Source organism: Apium graveolens, chromosome 9 (genome assembly GCF_009905375.1).
Source record: "Apium graveolens cultivar Ventura chromosome 9, ASM990537v1, whole genome shotgun sequence".
NCBI lineage: Eukaryota > Viridiplantae > Streptophyta > Magnoliopsida > Apiales > Apiaceae > Apium > Apium graveolens.
Window position 1 is genome coordinate 127,670,317 of NC_133655.1, and position 12,686 is coordinate 127,683,002.

Here is a 12,686-nt window from a genome sequence, read left to right on the forward strand (position 1 = left end):
ATCATAAGTTTTGATGGAAGTTGTAACTCATTTACAATGAGAAGCCATTGTCAAAAGAATTTCAAAAGATGAATAAAATAAGCACAAACAGTTGAGGTGGATTCTTGCATAACTTTATTCTACAGTAGACTTCACAATTCATGACATATTTTAAGCATTTTTCTTAGTTATGCCTTATTTCTAAGATATACTGAAGTTTATCAGACTTTAATCTTTATCTGATCATTTGCACATCCACACACTATCACTCCATATGAATGATGAAAATTACTGTGGTGATTAAGTTGTTTCTGATAAACAGTTAAGTATTATTTGCATAAATTATGAGGATAAGTTCTGATTATATTCTGATGATTAAACTCTGAAGAAACCAGTCAGTATTTGTGTGAAGAAACACAAAAACAGTCATTCACCTATTTGAGTACAGAAGCCATGTTCTGATGACCGTTAAATTCTGATAATAGTCAAGTTCTAATGCAAACTTTGATGCTTACGTGTCACATTTTAATTGGTTGATTTATTATTAGTTTTTACTGTAACGGTCATTTTTTCAGAAAATAATTAAGTAAGATAAAAAACAGTGATAATAATTTGGTTTATGGGTTGCGTGTTTGTTTTGGTAACCGCATGTGAGCAATAATTACTGCACGTTTATCGTGCCCACTAATAATATTTTGACTGTTTACATGCTGCGAGGTGTAAAATGTCTGTTCTGCTTCACAAATATAGCCGTTGTCACGTGGAGAGTATAAATATTAGAGTCAAAAGATTTTACAATCTTTTACCTACTTTTACTCTTATCTAATCTCTCTTATTCTCTCTCACTCTCTATTATTCTCTAAAGCTATTTTCTCACAGGCATTTTATCAAACATTTTATACACACACAACTTTTCACAGAAATGGCACCTAAGGATCTTATCTATGATGGAGCCAAGTTTGTCCCCAACAACTATATGGCTATTCTCAACAAGGACGAGGCTCCTTCAGAATTTCACTTCATTCAAGATTTTCTCGCTCAAAGTGAAATTGGGTATGCTCTGACCCAACCACAGGCTCTCTCAGATAAGCAAATTCTGGAGTTTTGGAGGTCTAGAGTCTATCATAATGGTGGTGAAAGTGGGTCCCCAAGCATCATTTTTACAATAGGGGAAGATGAGCACCTGGTAACCTTGTCAACTGTTCGACAAGCATTGCATCTGCCAGAAAACTGTACTTACAATTCACATGTAAGAACCCAAATTTTTTACATCGGTAAAAGACCTTTATGAATGGTAATATAGTAACTTGAATTTTTGAGACCTTGTAAAACGTTTAATGAATAGTAACCCTGAAGGACGGGAAAAAACTTTTGAGCCCACACTATGTAGTGCGTGAGAAAATGAGTTTCGGAGTTGATATTACGATTATACGTACTAAATGAGTGTATGTAAACGCTATTAGTTTTCGAAGAAAACGAATTTTGAAAAACGAACGTATTTACGACTCATCGAGGATTACGGGAATCACAGTATAATTACGAGATTAAAACCCTACGGATTTATATTCAAGTATGATAATTAAAAATATAAGGAATAAATACGAAAGGAATTACGTCGCGAACCATTTACGAGTAAGTATTACGTAAACGTTTAAGCAACCGAGCGAACGCGTAAACGATTAAATAAACGTAACGCACTAACTAAACATGATAAGAAAGTAACCATGGTTACTTTATCAAATAGTAAGCTAACCATAGGATTATCAAGCAAGCTATCCAAATAATGTGCTAAGGAAGCTAACATAAGTAGTTTCTAGGAAGCTACCAAAGATTTGTCCCTAAGATTTGCAACAAGAATAAACCTAGGATTCAACCTATGAGAATAAAAATCAAGTTCAAGAACTTCCACCCTATTTCCTAGAAGCAACCTAGAAAAACAACCAAGCTAAGTAACCAAGGGAAGCAAGTATAAATACCCCCACCCATTCACTTCTTCCATTCGGCCCTTTGAAGAAAACGGGAGAAATTCCATTTCAAAACTCAAGTTCTAGCCATGGTAAAATCATCCCATTAATTCTAAAGCTTCCTAGCAATTAAACTAAGGTAAAAAAATTCTTTCATCTCTTTTTATCCAGGTTTGATGGGTAAAATAAAATCAAGAAACTCACTAGTGAATAGTATGAATAGTAACCGCTCTTTGGTTTCTTGATTTCAATGGTGGTTCTAGGCTCCAAAAATCATACCAAATGTAACACCCCCAAATCCGGGGTCGGGGATTCGGGTTGTCACGAGTTCCATTTCCCTTAATAATACTTAACCTTAACAATCAACCAACTGCTGCGTACTGTGACCCCATAATATACACACACACACCACAAGTTATAGTCTCAGAGATGAATACCAAAAATAACACAAGTCATTTTACTCCACAATTATAAACCATTTCACCTCAAAAGGGTTTCTGAATAATTTACATATTCTTTGCCATTATTACAATTCATAATATACATAAGTCTGGTTCATCAATAGTTGAAAGCCTAGCCTATTGGTAGTTTCTACCTCAGCTATGGCGGCATCAACGCTTCCAGAAAACTGCGGAACGTTTCCTAACCGCTTGCAAATTTGAAGCTTGGTCCTGTTCATCTTTTCTATCTGTTGTTGTGTGATGAAAGAAGAAAGCAAGGGTGAGCAACAAGCCCCCGAAATAATATGTATAATGATTAACAATATATGAGCATTCTCATAGTACACATGAAAGTCTTGGTCAAAAGAAATGAACCAAGCAGATATCTTAACGCGACCAAGTCGTAAAATATTCAGTATATATATATACATATATATATATACTTTTCACAATATTTGAAATCCTCTGACATGTATAACATCCACAGAGTTCCGGTTTATAACTGTATAAAAATATCGTTGCAAGGTGATCTCATATATCTAACCTTGTCTCAACGTTTTTCTGAAAATCTTTGACATGCACAAGATAATCATTTACTAGATATAAGTTTAAAAGATGAAGTTACAAGATACTCTAATATACTTATATCTTTTCCGAATACTACTTGAACTACCACCGTTCAAGTTATAATTAGTTTCAAAAGTTCATCACATAGATGAGACTACAAGGCATAACTTGAATAGAATCAATCTTTGAAATATCATTCAAAAGAAACGAAGTTACGAGATACTTCATTTGATGGAAACATCATTTTGAAAACTTGACCCTGCCAACACTCAACAATCGCCCAGCCGTAACCTTTCTATCGAAGTGCTCTGGGTAGTGTTGCAGAAATATCCAACTGGATGATGAACTCATTACGGGAGTTTGCCGCGCCAGGAAGACCACTCACGATGATCAGTCACAGTAGTGCAACCCCACCATTTTCTAAATATAGAGGAGAACCTGTCGGATTTACTTGTCAACCGAACACTGGACTCCTAAGGAATGGACCGTCTTAGCAGAACTTCCAGGCCAATTGGGCCAATATAATAAGGCTGGGCCGGCGCCACTCGACCACTTACACCACTCCTAGTTCAGATGAAATCCATGACTCTGAAACGTAAAGCTCATCCCCACTTTCCCCAAGTAGAAACTTGTTGATACGGCTCCACCAAGAAGTCGTATCTAGTTGGAAAGGAAAACTCACCTATATTTCCCAGGCGATGCCTGTTAATGGATTAACTTATTCCAAGAATTTTACTTCCCGAGTGTTGGGTAAGTAATCAAAAACTCTTTTATCAAAATAGCAACCTTGTTGCGAATATAAAATACACCATAGAGCCGGATCTCTCAGGTTTTGAGCGAGTATTTAAATCCCCTTCGAAAGGAGGATCTTAAATATAAAAATGAGTTTTGGGATCCGCCCTAACCTTTAAAATCATTTTGAAGACTCGAAAACATTTTTAAGAATGTTTGGAGTGATGTTGATTTAATAAAATAAATCAGTCCCAATATATTAGAAAATATCTTAATATTATTATTTAAATAATATTCCCGTAAAGAATAATCTTTATAAAAATAATTGAAGTAGAAGTTTTAAAACTTATACTTGAAATGAATATTAAATAACCAAAGATATACTTATACGAAAGTACTATCTTTATTTGAATAATCAAAAGTGAGTTTGATTATCGACACATTAATCTTTAATAAAATAAAGAATAATAATTAGTAAATAATCGGAGTCATAAGTTCTCGAATGAATATTCAAATAATAATATTCATTAATAAAATAAACGGAGTCATATGTCCTCGAATGAATATTCAAAATAATATTCATTAATAAAATAAACGGAGTCATATGTCCTCGAATGAATATTCAAAATAATATTCATTAATAAAATAAAGTTATCGAATAAACCTTATTCGATTCATAGTTTTGAAAACTATATCTATATATATATAAATATATATAATATACTCGGGAACATCGACTCCCGGTTTTAGAAAATGTTCACCTTTGGGTCCCCTATACTAAGGGTATATGCAAATTACTGTTTATCTCTAGCATAGGTATTATACAACTAATAAGCATTTGAATCAACAGATATATATCAAGATTATGAAACAGACATGCATATATACCATATCACATGCTCCAAAATATCGCAAGATTTGCTAATTAACCATCATGCATCTATCACAAGATAATGCATATACATATGTATACATCACAACAACAGTATAACGGGTAGAAAACTTTCCTGAGCGACTGGGGGTGATAAATGGCTTGGGACGAGTCTGGTAACCTATAAACAACATATAAGTTGGAATTAAACCAAAGTCGCTTATGAATCTATACATTAACCAATTAGACCCTAACGTTCGCTTTTGTGCTTAACGATTCACTTAAGTCACTCGAGTACCCTCGGCTCCACCATTTTTAATAAATTAACCATTAAGGGTTTTAAGGAGATTCTTTTGCGAGTACCCTAAAAACTGCCTAATCCACTTAAAATAATCGTTTCATTCCCCAATTAGTCACTTAAAGTCCTTAACCAAGGTTTCAAAGTAAGGCGAGGGGTAAGGGTTCGGTCGCGAAATGCCGTTACTTAAAACGGTCGTTTCTCCCAAACCGTACATCGGATTCAAACGAACCACATATCAAAACGAAGCTCGTAACATGAACTATATAATCATGGCAATGGTCAAAACCTAACAGTGAGTTCACGGGTCCTGATGGTAAGAACAAAAGCAGTCTAAGGTAAATCGGGCATTACGACGACTATGTTTACGCGATTACCAAATTTGTACAACTCCAAATCAATCCACAATCAACCACAAATCAACCCATAACCACCAATACAACCAAACTCCATCCATACTTCATTACAACAGTCCCAACATCTCAAGATTTACCAATTTATACTACCCCTAAACATGAACTAAAGGTATACTTAAGTTCATTAACCAATAATCAAGATTTACAACTCCAAACTCATTATAAATCCAACCCAACTCTAAATATACATGAATCATACTTCCCAAAAACTAAACCAAGCATAAAAACTCTAAATATACAAAAGTAGAGCTAGGGTATGAGATTATACCTTCCTTGGTGAGTAAAAGTAACTAAGGAGCTTGGAATCACCCTTGAAAGTCCTTACCAAAGCTTAATCTAATCAAAAACACAAGATTAAAATTTCAAGTTCTTGAAAAACACTATTCACTCTCTTCTTCCATGAATTTTAGGAAGAGATTGTGAAGGAATTTGAAGCTTAGACTTATAGGATATCTATATCTATGTACAAGGAACCTTAGATAATTACCTCACTAATTAACAAAGCTTGGAACTTGGATTTGAGTTTTTTCTTCCTTTGAAATGGATAAAGGCCGAGATCTTCTTGTTGGAAATGAAGGTCAACTTTGTGTTTTTGTGTTATGAATTGTTTTGTTGGTTGTTTTGCCTTTTTTTGCTAAATTACCTTTTAACCATGGTAAATTATGTGTGGTTTATAATCAACCAACACTTCCTTCCCTTTGGTCATGCTTATGTCATTTTCCTATGTCATCTTCCCACACTTGTCCTCTTCTTGTTGGTGTGGTGACATCATCATCACTAACCTTTTTTGATTAGCTCCTAATTACTTGGCTAATGACCGCTGATCTATTATACGGTTCGCTTAACTTTCGTTCTCGTTTATCGTTTGAGGGATCATACCCGGGATCTTATTACTTGGGTTCCCTTAACCTTTCTCAATACATTATATTCCTTTTATGATCCTCTCTTATAATCCTTGAATTAAAATCCTTTTAATCATGTTACCTTATACTCAATTCTTTCTGTATCTGGTGGATTTTCGGGAAAAATCAAAGTGTTCGAATTTGGATTCTGACGATCTTTACATACACTTATATACCATATAGAGTACTAATAAAATCTCAGAATATCAATAAAAGAACCTCTACAAAGTGTGGCATGAAAAGTTTTCTTATTCAGCATAATCAGCAAAAACACTATTCATAAGGGTTTCAAAAATTCCGAAAATTGGGGTTATTACAGTCTCCCCTCCTTAAAAGGATTCCGTCCCGGAATCAGATAGAAAATGAATAGGGATACTCTCTTAGCATTGCACTTTCTAACTCTCAAGTAAATTTTCCCATATTGTGGTTCTACCATCAAACTCTGACTAGTTTGATAACCCTTTTCCTAAGCACTTGTTCCTTTTCAATCTATAATCCTTCCTGGTTGCTCCATACAGGTTACGTCTGGTTGTATGTCTATGCGCTCATATGCCCCTATTTGTCTGGCATCCGAATTACACTTCCTTAACATTGATACGTGGAACACGTTATGAATTTGCTACAGGTTCGGGGGTAGAGCTAGCTCATATGCTAATTTCCCAATACGTCTTAATACCTCAAAGGGTCCAACAATTCGTGGGCTTAGCTTTCCTTTCTTTCCGAACCTCATCCATCATTTCCAAGGGATACCTTTAACATTACAAGGTCCCCTATTTCCTATTCCTTGTCCTTTCGTGTCAAATCAACATACTTTTTATGTCCACCTTGGGCTACTACCAGCCGTCCTCTGATTAGATCTATTATATCCTTGGTCCTTTGGACCACTACCGGTCTGAGCATCTTGAGCTTTGTAACATCATCCTATCATAAGGGAGATCGACATTGTCTTCCCTCAAGGATCTCATAAGGCGATATCTCAATACTGACATATGATCTATTGTCGTAAGAAAACTCAATCCGTGTTAAGTGACCATTTCAAATTCTTTCAAGTCTATTGCACAGACTCTCATCATAGCTTCTAGCATTATAGCTTTTGCTTCTCAATACCCATTCTTTTCCAGTTCGTAGTCATTACTATCTTTCGTACATAATACTATACTGGTTACACTTTTGCTCGTTAGCATTCTATAACCTTTTAATAATTGCATCAACCTTAGTACCATGAACGCGTTAGGTTCGGAATACCACCGCACTGATACTACTCCTTTCTAGCTGCTTCTATCTTTGAAAGCTTGATCCATCGTATAGAAGTAAAAGAATTTATTGAGAGATCACTATGATCATGAACACTTGTTATATCGCATAGTTAGTACAGAAGGTGGCCGGACTTTAGTACTTGACAAGCAATTAAACAACATGTGGTATCATACTAGGCTTCTATCACACAGATAGATAGTCATTCGGCAATACCTCCCCTTCTGGAAGGGTTGTTCTTCTCAGCTTACATGAAATGAAAAGAAGAGAAAAGAACGAACTGAAGAGAATTGTATATGCAGAAAAAAAAATATACTGCCACAAATATCTGGCTTGGAATCTACCTCTGAACTATAGAGGTTTGTCATAGGAGAACAAAACATATGCGTATATATATCAACATCAAGTATTATCGCATCGCATTTCACATGCTTAAATATATATATATTTATTTATTTTTCTATTCTGTCCATCATTCTATGGACTCATGTTCTTCCTCGAGCTTATACTCAATCACCTTTGAAACTCCCTCATCATCGAAAATCGAATCTGGGGTCTCATTCTAGACATCATCGTTACTAGAATCCTATGCTTGCACCGCAACCTTCCTCGTATAGTAATACGACTCTCTATTGATGAGAAGAAATAAGTATTTAATAGGTAGATAATCTTTAATTAGTCTATTCAAGGATAACTTATACATCACCACAACCCGATTAGGGGTACCTAATCTCAACATCCATTTCAATACAACTCTCATGCTTGTAATCAGCTCATTACTCACCGAATCATTGCTGCATTACTATGGTCCACCACTGACCTACTGTCGTCATTCATTTTCCTTGGAATCTTAATAGCTAACCCTACGGAGTCCATACCTGTCGTATCAAATTCTTCTAAGGAATTAACATAATCACCATTCATAATTCATGAAGAACACTCCAGATCCTGACGTACTTTCATGACATGATGCAGATAAAATTGTAGAAGAGTTTCAATCAAAGCAATGATAGCAGGTTCATACCCTTCTTAATCATATGCCTTCAATAGAAGACTTAACTCAAAGGTTGGTTTAGTCCTTTTTGAAACATGGTCCTGGATTATTCTCAAGATAGGACCTTCTAAGATAGAAAGCCCGCTCACGGCGATTACATGAACTAAATCTTTACCAAACTACTATTATGGTTGAGTACCGCACAGTCATCAGAAGGAATGTCAATCTTTCACACCATAATACAACCTTCACGGAATTAACCATTATCACTGTATTCCTCTGGCACGAGCGCCGATAATTGTCCTCTTACACTTAAAGTGTTGGCCACCTCATTGGCCTTTCCTGATAGTAATAGTTCCTTATAATCAATGTCTTTTGAACGATCTCCAACTAAATTTTCTACCTCATTTCAAATCACTGCTTATGGGAAAATGCTTTTCTTAAGTCCTTGTGATAAAATAAGTAAAAAAAAATTACCATTATTTTTTTTCCATAAGTCGCTGCCTTAGTCTTTAAATGTAAACATTATCATGGCTGACTCTCGATCATACTTAGGACGTCTTTTATCTTGGGCCCTTCTTGCTTTAATAATTCTGACCTTCATTGGTTCAATCTATACTTCTTATGGTTTAACCCGTGCCCACCTGGCATTATTATAATTATGCCATATTTCCTTCATCAAAATTTCTATTCTTGAGAACTTTGAATACTACCTTTCTCCTTGTAAAACCTCTAAGGTTATCCTTAAATCCTTCATCAGGTACACCCTAGGCACAGGGCATATCAAGATACCATTTACTAATACCAGAATTATTGTCTATATAGTTCTGAAAAATTTCTCCACTAATCCTTAAAGGTTGTTGTTACCTTAATCCTTTCCAATTTATACTGTCAAAACTCATACTATCCCTATTAAGGGTGAAATGCCAACCTTTATACATTCCCCTAGGATTCATTCTAAGTTACAGATGTTATATCCTTAATTTCACCTTTAAAAAGGTACATGCATCCTTCCATGGATAAATCAAGTCATATGTCCTTGATAGATTATCTTATTCAATCATTCCCACCAAGATAGTCTATACCAATTTCACAATAGCATCTTTATTCAAACTGAGGTCAACCCATATGGCCTTCAAAAGATAACAATGGTTACCCGCTTTTCTTTCCTAATTTGGTAATGACAACAGGGATGTTTTGGAAGATATTGGTCGTGTTCAACGTGAACTTCTTCTTAATAACTCCTCATTTACTTTTGTTGTTTATCTCAACAGTCATCTCAATGTTGGGATATCTTTCATACCTGACGTCTCCCTTTCTGGGTATCATGCCACCGGTCTTACATATACTTCACATTCTTGAAGGTCACTTCCTTCATCCCATTTTCCTAATATCTTGTTATCCTGTCTCCTCAGTCCATCCGTATTTTCTTATTAGCCCATCGATCTATCTCGAAGTGTCTTCCAATACTCCCAACTTAAAGGGGATACAATATACATATCACTTATGCCTTAAACCATCAACTTTAACTCATGATGAATCACCCTCATCCCGACAATTACATACTTTTCTATTTCTATTTCTATGACTCTTTAGAGTTTCCTCATACCCGACTCCCTTATCATTCCTCAAACTTTATTGCCTTTATATTCCTTTTCACTTCAGTATCTTTTATTTTCATTTCTATTACAACCATTTCATGAACCAACACAACATAAGCATTGATTTCAAACATCACGTCGTTCTAGAATTCTTGTCCTCCAGACGAATCTTGACAACTTTTACAACTTAGATTCATAACTCATCATATTCGTCCGCCTTTGTTCTGGCTCTAAAGCTTTTACACTATCTCTATAACCTTGGAAATTACTTTCACGAAAACTATTGACTGAACTTTAATCAGTTTATTATAACCTCTGGCTCCGTGCCTTTCTTGGTCTTTCACCAGCGGGTGGCCTCTCTTTTAGAAAGGTAAGTGACAAAAACAGTCTTTTTCACTTCGTTAATTATTTAGAATCTCAAATGGTTCCTATATTTCCTTTATCCAGGCTCTTGCCTCGACTGGGTCACCTTGTTCCTTGGAACTCTGAAAGCTTAGCGACTTAAAGGTCATGAAAGAATTTCACACCACATTGTTTCCTCAAGGTGGTGGTTAGGGGTAAAAGTATAAGTTTTGTTTTAGGCAGGTCCATGGATTGCCCAATAGGAGTACCATCCTGGTTCTTCCTATCTTGCTCGACTTCTATTTTCTCAGTCTAAATATTTCTTCCTACTCCCCATAATTGGGGTCATCTTTTAATTTAAAATCCTCATTTTCCAGTTCATTATATTTTGGGTTCCTTATATCTTAATTACGACCTCCCTGATTATCACATTCAAGGTTTGCCCCTAATCTTATTCCTCGTAGGGGCATGATGCTTGGATTTTTTTTTTGAGAATCTCTGGATATTTTTCTTACTTACTTTGCTTAAATCTTTCCCTCGTTCAGTCCTTGCATGATTGCAAATTATGAATTCTCAAGTTCTATAAACTTTATGACACTCTCTTAAGTGTTAACAACGCAATTAACAATATGAACTTATCACAAACAAACTGATCTAAACTGAAATTAATGAATATATACTTAACCATTTGTTCGAGGGTACAACAACTAAACACATTAAAGAGAATTACATCATTTGATCTGATCGCTTCTATCCCAAAAGTACTACCATAGATAATCATCTAGTCATTAAAAACTAATCATTCATAACTTAGGCTAATCCTCCAAAGCGGTGCTGCATGAAATTCTTATCAGATTGCTCAGACTCTGCACACTATTATGGATCAAGAAATGCAGGCACGCACGACATCCCTAACCTGCTCCATTAAAGCGGTGATGAGGTCTAAGATAGTTGCAAGTAGAGCTGGATCAATCTGACCCTCAAGATGGCCTCTAGCTGTAACACGGGTGGTAGCCTCAATCCTTTCCATGCTAATACGCTAATCCTGCCGGAAGTACCCCGCCCTCAATCCTCGGTGCAGTAAGTCGATCCAACATATCACTCCTAATATTACGGGCCTCAGACAGGCCACCCAAAGTCATATAATAATCGGCGATAAGAGAAGCCTGAGTGGTAGCATCTAGCAGTCTATGGGGTGCAGGTGGTGCAGACCCAGGAGATCCAAATGGATAACCAAGCACGGTATCAGGTGACAATGGTGCAGAAGATAAAGGTGGCATTTCCTCAGTAAGTGCTGGGCTCTGTACAGGGGAGGGAACAGGAATTGGTGGAACCTCATGGATGTCTACAGGAACCTCTGGAAGAGGGTCTGATACTGGTATAATTGGTGCCGTGGAAGGCCCCACTCCTTCTGCCCTCATTAATCTTTGTGCCCTTGATAACTCTTCATCCTCTAGTGCCACCCTCGCGGCCATTCTCGCTCTGGTAGTCGTCCTGACTACGATCATCAATTCCTCAGCGGTCCTCTCTTCATTCTCGTCAGGATCCTCTACGAGATCCTCCTCAGCAACAATCCCTTCTGGGATAACATCCTCAGCCGCAACATTCTCAATATGAATCTCATCCGGTCCCTCGTTAGGGTACTCTATCGGATTCACAATTTGATCTCCAGCATGTAATAAAATATCCTCATGCTGATGCTCCTGAACCTCAGGGTTCGGTACCCCGCTGCCCTATACGAGAACGAACTATGTTACTATCATAATATTTATAAGGGTTCCCGTAAGGGTTTTAACTGTCAGTACTACGTTAAGTAGCCCGACTATGAACTTGGCAAGAGTTCTTATTATCTTAGTGAACTTATTATCTTAACGTCACATCATCTCTGAGGTTTATAACGTTTAGCTCTAATACCATTTCTGTAACACCCCCAAATCCGGGGTCGGGGATTCGGGTTGTCACGAGTTCCATTTCCCTTAATAATACTTAACCTTAACAATCAACCAACTGTTGCATACTGTGACCCCACAATATACACACACACATCACAAGTTATAGTCTCAGAGATGAATACCAAAAATAACACAAGTCATTTTACTCCACAATTATAAACCATTTCATCTCAAAAGGGTTTCTGAATAATTTACATATTCTTTGCCATTATTACAATTCATAATATACATAAGTCTGGTTCATCAATAGTTGAAAGCCTAGCCTATTAGTAGTTCCTACCTCAGCTATGGCGGCATCAACGCTTCCAAAAAACTGCGAAACGTTTCCTAACCGCTTGCGAATTGGAAGCTTGGTCATGTTCATCTTTTCTATC